We start from the raw sequence: 21,534 nt of genomic DNA, 5'->3' as shown, positions 1-21,534 counted from the left end.
ACCCCACCCCGGGTCCTGTCGACAATCAGCTCCTCATGCCGGGCCCCTGACCTACAGCCCACGCCCTTGCCCTCCCCAGCCCACACCCCCAGGCCGGAGCTCCAACTCCCTGCACAACGAGTTGAGGGCATGGGGCTCCTGCAGGAGCCAGGAACACGCCTCAAGCTCCTACCCACGGACGCTGCCACTGCCAGCACGGCCTGCGAACACACCAAGGACAGGACACGTGCGGTGTTCACCTCTTTGCAACCTCAGCCATCAGCCCAGGCCAGACAGCAGGGAGCGCGATGGCCCCAGCGTGGCCGGCAGGGCCCGGGGGAGGCAGCAGCGAAGCACACAGAGCGAGGTCGAGGTGTGTACTAGCACTGTGTGCTCAGGCTCTGCTCCACTCAGCACCCCCCGATTTGCCCCTGTTCTCCCGGGGGGCACTCCATTGTCACGTCCACTTACGTGTTCGCCAGGTTGGGGCTTCCGTGAGCCCCACGGGGGAGGCGGGGGAGGGGAACCAGCGGCGGGAAAAGGATCCCTTCCACAGCCTGCAAACAGCAAACCCCCAGGTCAGGAGGAGCCGAGAGCGGAACTGGAGAGTTGGACAGCCAGCATAATGTCTGGATTAGGGTTAGGGTTGGGGATAGGATTGGTTTAACGTTGAGGTTAGAAGTTAGGGTTAGGGGTTCAGTTTCGGGGTTCGCATATTGAGTTAGGGTTTGGGTTTCAGATCGGGTTTGGGTTAGGGGTTAGGGTTGGCGTCGCAGTCGGGGTCAGGGGTCAGTCACGGTCAGGGTGAGGGTCAGAGTCAGGAGTTAGGGTTAGGGGTTAGGGTTAGAGGGTTAGGGCTAGGGCTTGGGTCAGGGTCAGAGTCAGGGGTAGGGGTAAGGGGATTGGGGTTGAGGTAAGTGCTGGGGTGGGGTTAGGGTTAGATTTCGGGCTAGGGCTAGGGCAAGGTTAGGATTGGCTTCGCGGTTGGGGTCAAGGGTCAGAGTCAGGGGTTACGGGTTAGGGTTGGGGTTAGAGTTGGGGTGAGGGTGAAGTATTAGGGTTGGCATTGGGGTTAGGGTAAGAGGGTAGAGGATTAGGGTGAGGGAAACAGTGGAAACTTGTTTCTTGCCACACCAATATTACCAGACTGTTCCTGTTGATTTTGTTTTGGGAAACAAAGTGGGAAGGGTGGGGTGATAACAGAAATTGACGGAATGGAAATACTAGTAAGAACAGAAAATAAAATTATTCCCAATGCCTCATATTCACTTATATGAAATTGGATCCCATTAGCCATAAAAGTAAATGACACAAGAATCAGGCATTTGAGTTTGATTAGTTGAGTAAAGTGGTAAAGTTATACTAGCCCTGTGTATTGATTATGGCTAGGTTTGTGTGTGTGTGTCCATTAAATGCAATACTTGGGCTGATGTACTTACTATGATACATATCACTTCGTTCCTAGCATGCAAACTTCTTTAAATGAACAGGAATGGCATCCATCCCAATTCATGCATATCATCAAGAGAGAAGAAAACCTTTTCTATGCTTTAAAAGTTCCTCTAATTTGCTTCTAATTTATTCATGTAGAAACAATCAAGAATTATTATCGTTATATAGATTATTCTCTGGTGTAATTGCAAACTATAGGTTGAATTCTCTGTGTAGATACTCTGCCAATACAAACTATAATTCTTCCTGGCATAATCATCTTTAAAACATCAGTGAGCACTGTGTTGTTCTACATGAAACATCACTTTGCAAACTTTAATTTAAACACTAGGTGTCACTGTTATTTTTCCATTGGAATTATCATTTTTTTCTTTCCTTTTTTTTTCTGTTTAGACCTGGAAAGGTAGAGGGCAGTAATGGGAAATCATACAAAAGTGACAGTGTTTGCCTGATGACTCACAATTGAAAGTTGTATTATCTTCCTTCCTGCTTCTCACCTACTTGCTAAGCGTCACGGGCAACTTAACCATCATCACACTCACCCTGGTGGACACTCACCTCAAGACCCCCATGTATTCTTTCCTTCAGAATTTTTCATTCTTAGAAATTTCCTATACTACTACGTGCATTCCTAAATTGCTGGCTACTATGGCAACTGGGGACAAAACCATTTCCTATAACAGTTGTGTTGCTCAAGTGTTTTTTGCCTTCCTTCTTGGAGCATCAGAATTTTACCTGCTGGCAGCTATGTCCTATGACCGCTAAGTTGCCATCTGTAAGCCCCTGCATTACACCACTATCATGAACACCAAGATCTGCATACAGCTCGTCCTCAGTTGTTGGTTTGCTGGTTTTTTGTCATCTTTCCACCACTCATCTTAGGCTTAGTCCTTCACTTCTGTGCCTCCAACATTGTTGATCATCTCTACTGTGACGCTTCTCCCCTCATGCATATCTCCTGCTCAGACACACAGCTTCTGGAGATGATGGGATTCATCTCAGCTGTGGCAACACTCATAGTCACATTGGTAATAGTGATAATATCCTATACCTATATTGCCTTGACCATTTTAAGAATCTCTTAAGCTAGTCAGAGGAGAAAGGGTTTTTCAACATGTTCTTCTCACTTGATTGTGAGATCCCTTTCTTATGGCAGCTGCACCTTCATGTATCTTAAACTATCAGTCAAACAAAGAATATCTCTTTCCAGGGGAATTGCAGTGCTCAATACCTCCATTGCTCCACTTTTGAATCCTTTCATCTACACCTTATGGAACCACCAAGTGAAAAAAGCCTTCATGAATATGATACACAGGGTTGTTTCTTTCTCAAGCAAGTGAATATACTATTGCATTATATATAAAGGAAATGAACAAAGTTGTCTGAAATAATACCAGTGTATCCAATAAAAGCTCCAATACATAATTTCCTCCTTTTTTCCCCCTTTCATTTCTTTGATTTTCATCTTTATCTCTTTTCAAGTTTTATTTTCACAAAAATCTTTGTTCTAAAGATGTTAATTCTTTACATTCTTTAATAGAGACTTTTTTTCGCATCGTTCTTCCTTTTCCACTGGATGTATGACAGAAATTACGTATTTAATCTGCTTCATCTGTCTTTCAATTCTAGTAGTCAAGACTACAAAATATATTTCACTTGGAATTATATTTAATGTAGCATGTGATGCAAATTTTATTACTATCCTTCATTTGTGATCAGGTACAAACTACTTAAAACTAATATTCATTTATATTTTTTGTAATACTACCAACTTATTGGTGCACATTCTATTTAAAATAATAAGAAATTGTAACAGAGATTAGCCATAGTGTTGATGCTCATCTTTAAAAATGTTTATTTCTTTAAAGAAATTATTGTTGTTTTAAAGTACATTCTATAGAAACTAGTTATGTATAAGAAAGCATATTTGACAAATACTATCTAAAGGAGCAAATAAAAGATAGGCAGGAATAAAATACATGTAGTATATAAGTGACTAGACAATTAAATAGGTTTATGTAGAATAAGTAGAATGAACCAGATCTTAAAAGATATTTGAGTCATGAATATAATTTCAAGAAAAATGGTCATTTAAACAAATTATTACGTTTTTTCCTTGATAATTTAGACATAATTTTTTATCCATTTTTAGAAAGTACACCTAATAATCCTGAAGCATTATCTAACTTTTAGAAATTTTAAGAGCAAAAAAATATATATGTAACATTTTGAGACAATCTAATAAAAATAAAAGCTAAGGCTCTCTCACTATTCTGATTAATTTTGATTCTGTTATTTGCCAACAGGAAGAATTTGTTTAAAACACAGTCCAAGTTAAACCATTAATTTATCATTGAGCCATGCTGTGATGCTTTCTTATGTATTTTTAAATATCTGTCATCTATTCCCTATTTACCATATAGGATGTTCTTTAACTCTTATTAAGGATCTAGCACTTCTAAACTAAGACTCCCCCGTTCCACTCCCAGGCAGATTAAAGTTACATCTATCTTCTCTGTTATTTCAGTTTGACTATGACATATCACTTCATGTTGTATCTATTAGAACAGCTACCTGTTGGCCTCTGAATCCTGAATCCCTGCGTAGTTTATTATTGCTGTTTTTTGGTTTTGTTTTTGTTTAAATTGGGTCTCTAATAGGTAACACAACTTTTTAAGACAGGTACAACTTATTTCTTGAGAAAGCTTCCACCTGAAATGCTGAAACATTTTACCTTGAAACGCTTTCACCTTTTCTGTTCCAGTGAGGTCAGCTAGATAAGAAATATACCATTAAAATAAGACCTATATTTTATTCACTAGTCACTAAATTACAGGCACTGATAGGTGTTTTATACAATTCATGTAGTTATGGAAACAGTGTGATATAATACTTATTATTAGCATTATGCTTAAGAGCAAAAGATAACTCAGTGAGGCTAAGATCATTTTGAAAGATATAAAGCCAAAAAGAATAGTGAAAATTTAAACTCAGGAAGGCTTGGTTTTCATTTCTCCAATTGAAGATATTGATATCTTTTAAACACTTATTTTAAGCCTGTTCTCCAGACATTTCTGAGTTGTCTGGTAGAGGATATTTCTTTCCTTTCCCTATTGAGCACTCTGAACGAAAACTAAAAGAGTATTTGTAGTATGACTTTTATCCTGCTTGCTATCATCCTTACCTAAAGCTCCAACACTCTTGGGCTTTCTATCTTCTTGTCTCAAAACTAATAAGCTGTCTTGAGCCCTCTAAGTACTCAATCAAATATCACCTTTCCTAAGAACATTGTCTGTGTTTCAAGGCAGAGTTAGTCACTCAATTCTCTGGGCAACCTCATCCTTAATACATTGTTTTTCAAGTAACTCACTGGCATCTATCCTAACTTGTCAATTTATATGCCCATAAATTTAGCTCTTTTGAATTAATTTTTCTGAACTGAATTCTCTTAGATATCTACTTCTCTGTCTGTTTATGGTCACAGTTGTGCTTTTGTTCATTCATCAAATTAATCCTCCAGAATTTAAATAAAATACCTATGACTAAAAGACTCTCATTTGGGGTCCGGCCCTGTGGCCGAGTGGTTAAGTTTGCGCGCTCCGCTGTGGAGGCCCAGGGTTTCGCCGGTTCAGATCCTGGGTGCTGACATGGCACCTCTTGTCAGGCCACTCTGAGGCAGCGTCCCACAGGCCACAACTAGAAGGACCTGCAACTAAGGTATACAACTATGTACCGGGGGGATTTGGGGAGATAAAGCAGAAAAAAAAAAGGAAGACTCTCATTTGTTATTTAAAAGAGACCTATAGAAACTCCCATACTTTGTCTCCAGAAACATCTCAACTTGTGGTCAATTAATAACATAAAATCTCTTCTCCTCCAAATAGAATTTTTATTTGAAAAATTTTTATTATAAATACAACATCAATATTTTTATTAAGTTGAAAAATAAGGTTAGATCATCTTGGCATTAACTGGGTTTAGAACCTCTATAAGGTACAGATAATTCTTTCATAAAAATAAGTTCTAGGGAGAAATCATTTTTCTATCTTAAATGTAATTTCCTAAATTTTAGAGTATATTTCTCATCTTTAGTGCTGTCTTTTTCCCCATATGGCATATTCACTGTTCCGTGTGAGGTAAGACAGATGCCAGCCCTTCAAGGAACACACTGAAAAGCTGAGGGTGTTCAATGTTAGCCACACTCTCCCCTGCACCCCATCCCCCCCAGCCCCCCCAGGGAAGAGTTGTGATCTGTTTGCAGTGACCTGTGCCAGCTTGATGGAGGGGCTGAAAGGGATAAGATGAAATTGCTCTTCTTACCCGTTTCACTATGTTGATCTCAATTTTGTGGTCGTCTGGGATACTGCAAATCCTTAACTGGTCATAAAGGCATTTTAAATTTATATTGTTAGTAAATCTGCTTTTTGGTGAGAGGACAAGGGCTAGGTTTCCTATTCCACCATCTTGATGAATCATTTTCTTATTAATGTTTTGAGGATTCTTTATATAGTATAGATATGTGTCCTTTATCTGATATACAATTTGCAAATATATTCGCCCAGTTTGTAATTTGTCTTTAATTATAATGAGTGTCTTTCAAAAGCAGAAGTTTTCTAATGTAGATGAAGTTTCATTCATAATTTTTCAAATGGGTCATCCCGTTGATGTCATATCTAAGGTATGTTTGCCTAACCCAAGTTCACAAAGAATTTCTCTTATGTTTTCTTTTAGAAGTTCTGTGGTTTTAAGTTTTACATGCATGTCCATGAGCCATTTATATTTAATTTTTATGTAGTTTGAGGCACAAGTTGACATTTATCTTATGGCATATAGATATTCAATTGATTTTACACTATTTGCTAAAAAGACTGTCCTGTATTCTCTGAATCACCCAAGCAGAGCTCTGTGAGACAGAAAACAATAACAAAAACCAATAAGGACAGGGAGAGCCCTGGTGGCCTAGTGGTTAAGTTTGGTGGGCTCCATTTTGGTGGCCTGGGCGCAGTTCCCATGCATGGACCCACACCACGCCCCTGGCAGCGGCCATGCTGTAGTGGCAGGTCACATACAAAAAGAGGAAGATTGGAGGTGGATGTTAGCTCAGGGTGAATCTTCCTCAGCAAAAACAAAACAAAACAAAACATGGCAATGAAAACAAAAACTAATTCTTTAGAAGATAAATCTAATTGATATATCTCTAATTAGAACAGTCAGGGTAAAATATGAATGATGATTTTAGAATTGAGAAAGATGACATCATTACACATCCTACAAATTTTAAAGGGATAATAAGAATATATTATGACAACTTTAAGCCAAAAAATAGATAATTTATTTGAAATGGACAAAATCCTTAAAGCAAACTGCCAAAGATTGCCCAAGAAGAAATATATAAGGAAGAAATAGATAAGGGCTGAATTGCCCTATGTCTGTTAAAGTGATTGATTTGTAGTTAACAGCTTTCCCACAGGAAAAAAAAAATTAGCTCCAGAGTTGGTGAATTCTACCAAAAATTTTTTAAAATACCAATTTACATACATTCTTCCAAAAATTTGAATAGGAAGTGAAAATTCCCAATTCATTCTTAAGCTGGCATTGCCATGGTACCAAAAACAAAGACAATAAAAGAAAATAAAACTACAGAAAATAGTCTTCATGAATACAGATACAGAAATTCTTTAAAATTATATCAAATTGCATCCAAGAATATAAAAATGATAATACATCGTGACTGAGGGAGGTTTGTCTCAGGAGTGCATTGTTGCTTTGACATGAGAAAAAACATTGATAATTCATTATGTTAACAAATAAAAGAAAAGCATTACACACAGATGAAAAATCTGATAAAATTTAATATCTATTGCTGAGAAAAACTCTGAGCAAACTAGGGACAGAAGAGAACTCATTAACTTGATGGAGGGCACCTCACATTAATTGACAGCTAAGAGCATACTTACGTTAAAAAACTGAATGCTTTCTCCTCAAGATCAAGGAAAAAAATAAGATGTTCACACTTCTCACTTTTATTCAACATTCCGTTGGATGTTCTAGCCACTGTTAACAAGTAGAGGAAAATAAAAGGCAACCAATTAGAAAATTAGAAATAAACTATCTTTATTCACAGATAACATGATCTTCAAAGTGGAAAAAGTCAATGAAAGCTACAAAAATGTTACTTTAGTAATGAGTTTAGAAAATTTGCAGAATATAACTCAAATACAAAACTTAATCCTATTTCTATATACTATAATTAAAAATTAGAAATTAAAAATAAAAAATGCAATTTTCAATTATAAAACTTGAAATCAGTCTGGGATCAATCTGACAAAAATTTGTAAGATGTTTACACTGGAAACTATGCAACATTGCTGAGAGAAATTAAGAAAACCTACAATAAAATGAAGAGAAAACATATGTTCATGGATCAGATATAGTGTTCATAGATCAAATTCAATGTTTTTCAGATATTAACTATCCCGGAAATGACCTATATTCAATGCAATCTCACTTAAAACCCCTGAAGGTGCTCTGTGTGTGTGTGTATTTGTGTGTGCAAAATTGACGAGCTGATTCTTAAATTCATATAGAAATGCGAAGAATCACCTGGAATCACCAAAATGGCTTTAGGAAAGAACTATGTTGGAAGGTTAACACTACCTCATTTTAATATTTACTATAAAGCTCCAATAATCAATGCGGTGTAACGTTGTCTTGAAGTAGATAAACAGATCAATAAAACAGAACAGAGTCCAGAAATAGACAACAGGAGTATGAAAAGCTGATTTTTAACAAAAGTTCAAAGACAAATCTGTTGAGAAAGGATAGATTTTTTTCAAGGAGTTGATCTGACGTTTTTCTTGTATAAGAGCAAAGCGTTTTTGGGCTGCCATTCAACCCTGTGAATTCCTATAGTAGACCTGGAGGTTTCTTAAAAATGCATGGCAGTAAGCAATTTTTCTTCCTATTTAAACACCAATAAGAAGTCTTTTTTGATTTGCCTTTACTGACTTTTTTATTAGCCTAAATGTATATAAATAACCTAAATATATATAAATGAACTTGTAAACTAAATTAATATATATTAACTAACTAAATATATATCTTTTAAAATATATATATTAACTTAAATATATATGTAACTTAAAGTAGAAAAAAGTACATATTCTTTAATTTATCCATTTGTAAATGGTTTCTTCAGTCTGAAATTGCCGATGATGCATAATTACATGCTACAGTCAATTCTAAATTGTTTCCCATACATTAGTTCTCTTTATATGATATTCCTCAGAATTTTTCCTTTGGAACTTGAGGGATTTTTTTTGGTTTATATGCATTTTTGCCCATCCCTCCCCAATGGACTCTGCTCTGCATATATAATTTAAATAAAAGCATACGAGTTATTTTAAATACATTTTTCTATCATTTTTATTCAACCTGTGCAAATGCGCTAAGTTGGTTTGTCTTTTGAGAATGAGTATCAGGGTGATTTTTCAAAACCAGGATTTAGGATTACATTACAATTCCTGTGATGGTCAATGGCTAAGGCAGTATTGACTTCCAGTGATTAGATAAAGATTCTAATTATAATAGTTTTTAAACTTTGTACTGAGAACACACCATTATTATTATCAATTTTCTTGACGGGCTTTGCTATCCTCCAATGGACAGCAGTTGTTTCCCAGTATATACAACAAATAAAACAAAGCAAAATACGATAAAAACAAGCAATATATTTTAGTTAAAAATATTGTGTCTTTTTTCAATTAACCTTTTGGAAATGTATTCTTGTTTGTGTGTATATAATTTTGAGTGCTGTTTTTTTACTTCCTCCATATACGTTATAAAACTATTAAATATCCCAGAAATTATATTACTCCCTATCCTTTCTACATGTAAGGATTCCATTTACTTGCATGTTGTACTGTCCCTCTGTTGTGTTAGACATGCCAGTCTACTTCATTATATGCATTACCTGCAAACTTTTAAAAGAAATGGGTTACTAGAACACTCTTCACTATCTTTATTCTTTTGTATTTGACATTAATATTGCTGCCCTGTCTGTTACTTTCTTTCCTTATTTGGAAAAAATAAAACTAAGCTTTTCCAAGCTTTATGTCATTATTCAAAGCTAATGTTAGTGAATAGTTTTAATATTTTTAATGGCAACTGAAGTCTTAGAGACTTCAACTACTAACTGGTCACAAGGTTTAATTGTAAAAATATGTATTTCTGTCCTTGCTGTGACTCCCATCTTTGTCTACCTCTGATTTGAGAAAGTGTGTTCTAGGAGTTAGTCATACAATTTCTGTTACCATGTGGGTCTAACAGACTGTTCTAGAACTATGTTATCTTAAATTACAGGGGAGAGTTGCTCAGTATTTTTTCCACATTGCTTTACCCAGGGCAACATGTAATTCTTAAAGAGAATCAGAGAAAATGAAACTTAGATGCAATTGTTTATGAATAAAATACATTACAACACCTGTTAATACACGACCATATGATGACTCTACCATTAAAAAAATTTGTAAAACATGAAAATTTGGTAGTCAAATTTAATTCCCTGAATTGGACTTATTGTGTATTTGACTTAATTTCTGATTTTGAAGTTAAGTTCAAATTATAGTTGCCTTACCTTCTTGAAACTATTTTATTTATTGTTCCCCATGTGTGCAAGGAAGAGATGTATGTTGACAAAATTAATTACAATTTTATCCTCTTTTATGGTCATATTTTATTATCAATAGGGAGATTTATAACTACTGATTTTTATGGGAAGAGGCAGTGTGGACATATTGTGCTTCTGTAAAGAATTTCCACATTCCCTCAAATTCACGCTCACTGTGAAGTTTGGTACTCAGGTATCAATGATTTTAATGGACATCCATCTTCTGTTCCAGATAAGTTGCATTTTGCGAAATTTTGTTCTTATAATTGTTGCCATTCAAAACCTCAAAATAGGTTGTTATTCTTTAAAATGAAATAAAAAGTGCAACTCAAAAAACTCAGGACATCACCTGATGAAAGATAAGCAGCTGCTCCAAGAGAGAGAGATTCCATATTGCCAACTGTACCCTTATAAGATGCTGCAGTTTTATCGTTTTCTACTTACTACAGACTCAAGGGATCTATTGAAATAAAACGAAGAAAGAAAAACTCTTCTTTTGAGATGAGAAAAGTACTGATTATTGGCAATAGAAGACACCGTTGCAATCTACTTTTAAATGAAAGCCAAAGTGAAAGTATCCCAGAAGAGATCAGAAGTGATTGAGAAAAATCAGTGAAATATTGAACAGGATCGTCAGCAGTTCACTGTCCCGGGCAACACTGGGCAATCTCAAGCTGGTTTACACCAGCACAAGACATCGCCTCACTTCCAGTTAGCAACAGAGGCAATGTTAGACTTTATTATAAACTGTTTTCCACTCTGGTGTATATATACATTATCTATAAGTATTAATTCTACATAATATATCATCGGATTAATAAGGTGAAACTTGGGGTGGATTTTTGATGAAATTTTTTTTGATCCTTCAAGTGAACTGAATTTTGTCTATTAAATACATTTTACCTTGATGCCCAAACCCGGAGACAATCCAATGCCCATCAGCTGGTGAATGGTTTAACAATTGTGGTATATGCATGTAATTGGAATAAACTAATGATATGTAAAAGACACAAATGAATCTTAGAAACATGCTCAGTAAATGCAGCCAGATACAATATCTAGGTACTCTGTGACTCTATTTATAATTCTGGAAAACACTAAACTCTAGGGACAGAATCTTGTCAGTGCTTAGGGGCTGAGGGGGAGGAAAAGTGGGTTACTACGGAAGTGTCCTCATGAGGGGCCCTCTTAGGGTGATGGAAACATTTTATATAGAAAACATGTCGGAAACATATATATCATTTTATATATGATAGTGCTGGTTGTATGGCTATATATGTCTGTTAAAGTTCATCAAACCGTACACCCCGAAAATGTGAACTGTTTTGTAGTTAAATTCTATCTCAATAATCTATGTATCAAATATATTTGGATGCAACTTGCCACTTTTTTAGTAGGCTATTGAGAAGATTACTTAGATCTATACTGTCCAATATGATAGCCACTAGCCACATGTGGATACTCAGTATACATATAAATTTAAAACTATGAGCATTAAATTAAATAATTCAGTTCCTCAGTTGCAGTAGCTTCATTTCAAGTGCTTGATAACTATAGGTGGCTAGTAGCTACCATATTAACCAGCATTGACATAGATAATTGATATTTAGCTGTCATCTTTTCTAATGCATACATTCAATTATGTAAATTTTCTGTAAATGTGTCTTTAGTAGATATCTCATAATTTTGATATGCTACATTTTATGATATAGCCCCGAATTTTCTCTAATTCCTTTCTGATTTCTTTTTTTTGGTGAGGAAGATTGGCCCTGAGCTAACATCTGTTCCAATCTTCCTCTGCTTTTTGAATGTGGGACGCTGCCACAACATGTCTTGATGAGCAATGTGTTGGCCCACCCAGGATCTGGACCCACAAACCCTGGGCCGCTGAAGCGGAGTGTGTAAAATTCACCATTATGCTGCTGGGCCAGCCCCTCTGATTCTTTTTTTTAAACTGATTGGTTATTTAGAAGTATTTTGCTTAACTTCCAAATATTGGGGACTTTCTAGTTATTTGTCTGTCATTGATTCTTGCTTAATTCCACTATAATTAGAAAGTATACTTGTAAGGATTTAATCCTGTGGAATTTTTTTGTACTTCATTTATGCTAAGCTCATAGTCAATTTTGTAAGCATTTCATGTACTTTTGAGAATATTAGGTATTTTGAACTTGCATGCAGAATTTCCTACTTATCACGTGGTAAAAAAGAACAAAGCTTAAGTTCTTTTGTATTTTTGCAAAGACTAATACATTTATAACAGTTTAGTTATTGTAATTTTCATCTCCATAATTCCGTTTTGGTTTCTTATTTCATTTTTCTGGTTTCCATTTTGTCCATACATTGCTTTCTTGACTTCTCTACATCTTCCTTCAGTTCTTTCAGAAACTTTAAGATAGTTGTTCTCAAGTCTTTGTCTAGTAGCTCTGTGTGGTAGATCTAGCAGATTAAGTCTCTTTCAGGGACACTTTCTGCTGCTTTATTTTGAATGGGCCATACTCTTTTGTTTCTTTTTATGACCCATGATTTTTTATTGAACATTGGACGTTTCAATCCAATAATGTGGTAACTCTGGGATTCAGATTCTTCCCCCTTCCCAGGGATGCTGGTTTTTTTGTTATTGTTTCTGTTTCTATTTTATTTTATTTTTATTATTGTAGGCTTTCTCTGACCCAAGTAGCAGCCTGAGTATAAACTCAAGGTCTTCTCAGGTTTCTTCTGAGACTGTGCCTTCCCCTGTGTATGAACAGTCTCTTTCTAGTTTTCCCTGTATATACATTTACTTTTTAATGTCCTAGGCTTTAATGTGTGGCTCCCAAAAGGGGAAAAAGGAAAATGAAGAGAGGGAAAAGGGCACTAGCCCTTTCAGTCCCCTGAAAGTCACTTCAGCTAAAGAGGGAAGGGCTTACTATAACGTGGGGAAGGTTTGACAACAATGGCCGCTTACCTTTTTGTCTGCACCTCTGTGGTCACAAGCAGCAACAAGGGATCAGATTGCTAATATTGGGAGGACAGGATCCTTTTTGCCCACCTTGGCTCCTGCAAGCTGTGTGCAAGCCGCTCCAGGAACAGGTACACAGCTGCCTGCCATGGGTGTCGGGGTGCAGGATGGGTAGCTGCTACTGAGCCAAGAGCTGAAATTATGGCAATTAAGAATTTGTCGTCCTACCCTCCCCCTGGAAGTCGCAAGTCTTCAGTAGACTCTAGAGTTCCCAAATGATTACATCAGACAGATTCTGTCAGTGCAGCTGTTGTCTAGGTGGGAGACAGATTCCTGGTGCCTCCTAATCCACATCTTCCCCAAATTCTCTCAAAGATCTACTCATTTTCATGACAGGCTTGTAAACTCCAAGTAAATGACATATTTGACTCAAGCAGATTCGTGGTCAGTCAATATACTCCCTTTTTCCCTACATTAATCAATCAATGTATCAGATATCAGGTTTTTAACAACTGTTCTCTAATAATTTTGACCACAGTTTATCATAACTCAAATATTCTGAATTTTGAAGATAATCTCTAACATTGATTTTTTTCTACATTGGAAGAAAAAGCTATGTCCTTAAGATATTAATTTGGTTCGGTGAGTTTTTTTCTTTTGCCCCATTTAATGTCCGATTGACTGGGCTGCAGAAACATCTGAAAAAGAATTCCCTTTAATCTTGTGACAACTTCTCCTCTTTTTCGTGGAAATCATTTGTCAAATGTCACATAATTTGTTTAGTATTTGAGAAGTTAAAACTAATAAGTAATTATCACCAAAGACTATTATTTCCTCAAAAAAGAATCAATATAACAGTCGTGAATAGCCTCTTTGGAAATCCCCTTTCTAATCCCACTTACAAACTACTTAGCTGTACAAGTAGTTAATTGATCATTCCAGCATTTATTTCCTAGTTGGCTAAAAGGAGATAGTAAGAGCTTTGTTCTATTATGGAGTTATTCTTAGCTTTGATGAGATAATATTTATATAGGGCTTAGTACTTAGTAGCAACCAATACATAGGATAATTTGTTAATTTAATTATCACACTATCTAAGGAATATAAGGAGAAAGAAAAAAACTCAGAAAATTAAAACAAATTTGATGCTATGAGTCAGAATATAGTACTTGAAAAAAATTGATTTCCACAGAAATTGACCATAAAAATTCTGACCTTTATATCTGCCCATGATCCTGATCACCTAATTGATCAACTCTCTCAGCATACTAATTAATGCAACAAACCAGAATAATGAGAATAATAAATCTACTAGTGAGGACATAATGATGATGATGATGTAACTGATGGACGGATAATGGTTTCCAAACATAACAGGGCCTCATCCCTGGAACCTGTAAGTATTACCTGATGTCCAGAAAAAGGTCCTTACAGACGTGATTAAGTTAAAGATCTTAAAATGGGCACATTATCCTGAATTATCTAGATGGGCCTTAAATGCCGTCACAAGTGTCCTTATGAAAGAGAGGCAGAGGGATATTTGACACAGAAAGAAGAGGAGAAGACAATGTGAACACAGAGGCAGATACTGGATAATGTGGTCACAAGCCAAAGAAAGCCAGCAGCCCCCAGAAGGCAAAGAAGAGGCAAGGAATGGAGTCCCCACTTTGTGCCTCTGGAGGGGGAACAGGCCTAACAACAACTTGATTTTGGCCCAGTGAAACTGATGTCAGACTTCTGGGCTCCAGAACTGTGAAAGAATAACTTCATTGTTTTAAGCCACTCATTTTATCTTAATTTATTACAGTATCCACAGAAAACAAATACACTGCTCACTAAAAGAAATGACAATATATACATAGTTATAGTATCAATATTAATAAAAATCTATCCTGAGGAACATAAGGAAGGGAAAGAGTCTTTTACTTCCTAAAATATGGCATTCAAATGTCTTAAAAATAAACTTCCTGGTACAAAAAGCCTAAAAGTTCTGAAATAAATTGAAAAGGAAAATGAAAAGGTGAATGGCTGAGCTGGTGGAATAGTAAGTGAAATCTGCAATGTCTAGAAAGATAGAGTGAACGAGTCCTGAAACAGATCACCACAGATAAAAGTCAGGGAACAGGTGTTGGCCCAGGTATTGGACTTTGCTGGACTTCAGAAAATGGGGTGATGAAGCAAAGTTTGGGTGCCATATACCGTTGTTTGTTGTGTTGCATGTAGCTACATGGAGCTGGAACCGGGGAAAGCTATCGTCCTCAAAATTTGAATGAGAAATATAAAATCTTCCCCTAAGAGAGAGAAATGTGGACACTTAACTCCTTTGACCTTGAGTATGGGTGGAAGAAAGAAAGCTTCCTTTAGAACTTCTTTCTCATCCCTACACTTAGACATATTCGGAAGCAGATTGCATACTTCCCCCAAATTTTAATGCCACCAAATCAAAATTAAGTTGACAGAGGTCCCAGTGATGAACACCCAAACACCTAACAGCTGCAAATGCCAGTCCTCTTTGTAGAACTCAAATATGCACGCAGATGCCATTCTAAAGAATGTGACTGCACAGTAAAATATCTCATAGTATTTGCATGGCAGGTCATTACAAGTAGTCACAAACAGAAACAACAAACTGCTGAATAGACTCATAAAAGTTGCAGAAGTTTGAAGAATCATACAAAGTCTATCAAATAATGTATAATAGCTTAACGAAATAAAAGTAAGGCAATTTTATGTAGGGATAAGAGACTACGGAAGAGTAAGTTTTAGAAAAAATAGTACTTATTGAAATGAAAATAAAAATAGTTGAAACAAAAATTTATATATAGGTTAAACAGCTAATTGACATATTTGAGGAGTGTGTAAACAGGACAACACTTCTCAATAACTTATTTAGAATACAGCATAGAAAGGCAAGATAATATAAATGTGAGAGTTCACAAAACACTGCATATATGATGAGATGTTCTAATATATGATGGATTGGATATTAAGTAGCAGAACATATCTAGAACAAGGAGAAACATTTATTAGGAGATAATAGCTACTAATTTTCCATAATTGATGAAAGAGACCAATTTATATTTTTAGGAAACCAAATAAATATTAGGCAAGTTTAAATAAAAAGAAATACACGAGAAGTCAAATCTTAATGAAATCACTGAAACTGCAAGGATAAAGAGAAGATTTTAAGGGCAGTAAAAAAGCAAAGATAGATTTAGAGACACAGGGCAAATAATAATTCAACAGCAATTTTGTGATACAAAGATAGTTTAATGATTTCTTAAAAACATGGAGAGAGAACTGTCAAATTAAACTTGTGTATGCAGCAAAATAATTAAGAATTGGAGTTTAAAGGTTTTTTTAGGCAGAGAAATAGCCATGAGAGTTAGTTTTTCAACAGCATCAGAAAATGAGAAAAATATAAGCCACACATTCAGAGGCAATATTTGCAGCCAGAAATGATTAGTATCTGCAATATATAAAAACACTCTTGTGAAACCATAGGGAATAGATAAACAATCTACCTAAAACTGGCTTAACTTCACAGGACCTGACATATCTGAAGATGAGTTTCAATTTCTTTTCTCTAGGGAAATGTCGTTAACGTCACTATGAAGAAAGTAATTTCAAAGAACTTTATATATCAATCCTCAGATGGAAAGCAGCTGGAAGAATGGGAAATATGAAAATCATAAGCTTGACATAAATTGGAGAGATAACAAGGTAGGGAAGAGTTATCAGGCCAGAATACAGGGAAGTGAGATCCAGGAAAATAAGTTTAGACTTTGGGCCTCCTTTTCCCTGAGGGAATTGCTGATTCAGAACTGTCATCACTGAGGAAAGCTCAGTGTTTTTGACTGATTCCTGGGTCCAGGGAGTCAGACACAGGGCGCATCAGAGGAGACTTGGTGAACACCTCTAATTTGGGGTTGAGAAACTCTAGTAAGGCACACTCTCACGAGTACTGTATTTTCAGCTTCAAATCATCTCAACATGTGCATTTGGACTGAGATTATCCTTGATTACTAGCGGCCTCAGGTGCCTGGCAAAACCAAAATTTAAACAACTTTGGAGGAAATATCATCATCCTAATCCACATTTTTTTTCCAATTGCACATCAGATGAATACGGTGGACTAACTTCTGTGGTGCTGGATTGATGTGTTGGTTTGAACTTGTGTTATTCAATATATAGAGACATTACAGAAACACATACAGATGTAAATATCTGTATATATGTGTGTGTATATAAATGTATACGTGTGTATAAATATGAGTGTGGGTATATATATACTCTCTGTATATATTTATATGTATATTGTGTATGAGTATATATGTGTATGCCTAACTGTGTGTGTGTTTATGTGTTTGTGTAAATCTGGCCACTGTGAGGACCTGGGAATGTTGACCCCCCCAACAATGAGCATAGGTAACACTCATAGAACTCAGATCTTGGCTTCGAAATAACTTTCTTCACTATTAAAAAAAGCAGGACTCCTTGAAGAAATGGTTTAGACCAAGGATGGTGTAGAAAAGGTACAAGATGAGCCATTTTGTGGTGCCAGGGAATCAAGAAGCCCTCAAAAATTGATGGAGCATGTGAAAAGGACAAGGGAACAATCTTGAAGAGTTCTACACTGGCCAAGTCTGGGGCAATAGAGCATCAAAATAAATAACGATAATAATGAATAAAATTGGAAACCACAAATCCGTAATGATATGAAATAAATAATTAATCTATAAATTGGAAGTTTTTCCAAGGATTGAGATATTTATATAGTATTCAAAGTACTTACACAAAATACTAATTTCAAAGACAAAAGAGTAGCTTTAGGGTGAGCAATCCTGTAAACAGCCATATTAATCAAGAAATAAAAGAAAATATCACCAATCATGGGAAAAAATGAAATAGTGTCATGCCTGATAGGATTCCATGAGAAGACATCATTACTTCTGTAATATTCCTGCCAAAGGTTAATAAATTTAAGATAATCATGCAAAAACTTCAGAGAAAAATTCAGAGACATAATATATAATTACTGGAAAATAATTTCCAGTCAACATTCTTGAGAGTTAAGGAAAGACTAGGGAACTATTCCAAATTAAAGGAGATTAAAAATTTATGACAATTAAATGAAACGTAATTCTAAACTGTATTCTTTTTTCTATAAATGAAATTTTTAGACAGCTGGTGAAACTTGAATAGGATTGGAAAATTAGATGTTAATAATGTAGCAATGTTAATGTCCTGATAATTAAGGTTGTATTGTGCTTATCTAGTACAATATTCTTTTCGTCATAAATACAGACTACTAAATTGAGTAGCAGATGGGGCATCAAATGGCTCAGGAATAAAAGGTCCTTGTTAAATATTTTTTCTTTGTTTTACATTGTTTCAAAATAAAAATAAATAGGGGACCATTTAATACTTTATTGTTAGTGTGCTTGAGTCTATTCTCACTCTTAGCTACCCTGAGTCCAGCAGAGCAGAACCCTGCCTGGACTTTTTGCACCATCCTCTCATGTTCTGACGCTATATCAGACGATGCTCCACTGCGATTCAGAGGGATTTCATGGATGATGTATTTGGAAATGGGATCTCAGTGGCATAGCTTTCAGCGTCACAGCAACAGGCAGCTGCCACAGTATGACAACCAACAGACAGACAGGTGGTGTGGTTCTCTGACTGGGAAACGAACCCAGGCCATGGTGGTTTCCCATTTTGGGGATGGGTCACAAGCAAATTAATGGGATCCTAACATATATGTTACCTAATGGAGGAAACAAACAGGCTCCTTTTGGGGCTAAACCTCTTTCCAGTAAAATTGCTCATATCGTCCCCGAGCCGTGGAATATCTGAAATTCTTGTTGGCGTTAAGTATAGAGTTTAAGTCACTTCTAGTTCCCTTTGGGGACAATGTCTCTTCAGTTTTATAGTTAAAACAATTTACAGTGGTTTTTAATTCCTTATTTCTTTGTTTTCTTTTTTCTCTCTCTCTTTTTTAACTTAATTGGTATGTTCAGTCTCCAGAGGGCATTTCTTTTTCTTTCCACTTTCTATTTCAATTAATCCCTTTGTGTCTCTTATGAGGAAAATGATAAAACTGTGGCTTTCGTTAGTGTACAATTGGAAGCAAAAGTTCTTGGTTACAAAATTTGAGTTCCTTTCATCTGAGAGATTTCCCAAAGATTTTTCACTTAGAATTTTTATGAAGATGTTTTCCTCGATTTAAATATGCAAGAAAAACCCCCAGAAAATAAACCTTATCTGGCATGAAAGAGGATTCTAACTGAATTATCTGGGTCCTGTGATTTTAATGAGTGTAAGTGAAAGTAGAAGACGTTAGCAGATGCATATAATTTCCAGATTGCGTATCTGTTTTGAATCTTTTTCCAGAAAAACATCGGAATTAAATTTCTTCTTGAAATACTTGAATATTTTATAGTATTATAAAGGGAGAATATTCTTCATTTATTTTTGACTCTTGTTTCTACCATATTCTCAGAAGGGGAAAGTTATATCAATATATCCTGGACATGGTAAGTCATTTATAACTTAGAATAGGTATCTAGATCATAAATGAAAGCAACTCTGCAACCCCCAGTCAGGTAATATTCACTGATTTTTAAACTGTCATATTCTTTTCTATTTTTATGTAGATCCAATATTCAATACTTCCTGATTAAATACAACTAATTATGAGAAGACTGATGTATTTGAAACCCCTCCAAAATAATCATGAAATGAAATGAGATGAAGGAACAATGGAGAAGTACCGCAATCGGACAAAATAATTAATGGTGTATATTAGCGTATTTCAATCAAAGAGGAAATAGGTAATTTCTATATGTTCCACATATTTAAAAAGTGCTTTGATCAACTAAGAATTTTTGCATAACATTGCAAGTTGACACTAGCATACTAGTCTAGATGTCACAAGAGTTTTTTCAATAATTTATGAAATACACATAGAAAATACATTTCAAGTAATACTTATGTTCTCTCTGTTTAGAACATTTAAACAGAATTCAGCTCATTTGGGAATGAGTGGCTAAAATTTAAATTCTCTCTCAAGTTCAAATGGGGAAAAAGGAAGGATTTAGTAACGTTGTAAAGATCACTGTGGCTTAAATGTCAGTTGGAGGCTGCTTAGGTTGATCTATGCTGTTGTATTAGGTATCATCTGTCTTGTCAAATTGGATCAAACTTTTGAACTTGTTTACATTTCTGATTTTTTTTTATGTCTGTAGCTTTTAAAAAATTTGGTTATTTCCACTTTTGGAGTTTTCCTATTTCTATTTAATCTGACTCAAATCTGAAATGAAGAACCAGTCAAGAGAGACAGAATTCATTCTCCTGGGACTGACTGATGACCCAAAATTGCAAATTGTGATTTTTATATTTCTCTTTCTAAACTACATGTTGAGCATGATGGGGAATTTATCCATCATCCTCCTCACCCTACTGGATCCCCACCTCAAGACTCCCATGTATTTTTTCCTCCAAAATTTCTCTTTCTTGGAAGTTTTATTGACAACTATCTGTATTCCCAGATTCTTGGTCACCATCGTGACTAAAACCAAAATCATTTCCTACAATGGTTGTGCATCTCAGTTATTCTTTTCCCTCTTCTTAGGAGTTACAGATTTTATCTACTGGCTGCCATGTCTTTTGACCGTTATGTAGCAATCTGCAAACCCTTACATTACCCCATCATTATGAGCAACAAAATGTGCTACCGGCTGGTCCTCAGTTCGTGGACAGCCGGCTTTCTGATTACCTTTCCACCCTTGGTCTCGGGACTGAAACTGGAATTCTGCGCTTCCAGAGTAATTGATCATTTCATATGTGACACTCCCCCTGTGCTGCAGATTTCTTGCACAGACACGTGTTTCCTCGAATTGGTTTCATTTGTCTTAGCTGGTGGAACGCTCATGGTCACGTTGCTCTTAGTAGTTTTTTCCTACATGTATATTATCAAGACCATTCTAAAAATCTCCTCTGCTCAGAAAAGAACAAAGGCTTTTTCCACGTGTTCTTCTCATATGATCGTAGTCTCCCTTACTTATGGGAGCTGTATCTTTATTCACATGAAGCCATCAGCAAAAGAAAGGGTGACTTTATCCAAAGGTGTAGCTGTTATCTACACCTCAGCTGCCCCTTTGTTAAACCCTTTCGTTTATAGTCTAAGGAACCAGCAAGTGAAACAAGCCTTCAAAGATACTCTCCAAAAGATTTTTTTTAAATCAAAAAATGAATAAAAAGTTTAGTTTTAAAAATCTCTGAGAAAAGATAAAAAATATTTACTTATTTTTTAAGCTTACTTAATCTGTCCTTCGATTAATTAACCTTCTCCAAACATTTTAACCAAACCTTTCAGCACAATGGCCTTTTCCTTCCTACTTCTCTTTATGATTAGCATTCCTTTTATGCTATAGTGAGAGTCTTCTCTTCTAGTTATCAACACAAACGCTAAGTTTTATTTACAAGAGAT

The 21,534-nt window shown here is 35.8% G+C and overlaps 2 pseudogenes; both read left to right on the top strand.

Moving 5' to 3' along the window:
* The first annotated feature begins 1,847 nt into the window (after positions 1-1,847).
* LOC106822818 (olfactory receptor 6C74-like) lies at positions 1,848-2,771 on the top strand (annotated as a pseudogene).
* A 17,589-nt stretch (positions 2,772-20,360) lies between these two features.
* Positions 20,361-21,301, top strand: LOC106822832 (olfactory receptor 6C6-like; annotated as a pseudogene).
* The last annotated feature ends 233 nt before the right edge of the window (positions 21,302-21,534 follow it).

This window comes from Equus asinus, chromosome 22 (assembly GCF_041296235.1).
Source record: "Equus asinus isolate D_3611 breed Donkey chromosome 22, EquAss-T2T_v2, whole genome shotgun sequence".
Taxonomy (NCBI): Eukaryota; Metazoa; Chordata; class Mammalia; order Perissodactyla; family Equidae; genus Equus; species Equus asinus.
The sequence above is the reverse complement of the archived record's forward strand: the minus strand, read 5'-3'. Positions and strand labels throughout refer to the sequence as shown.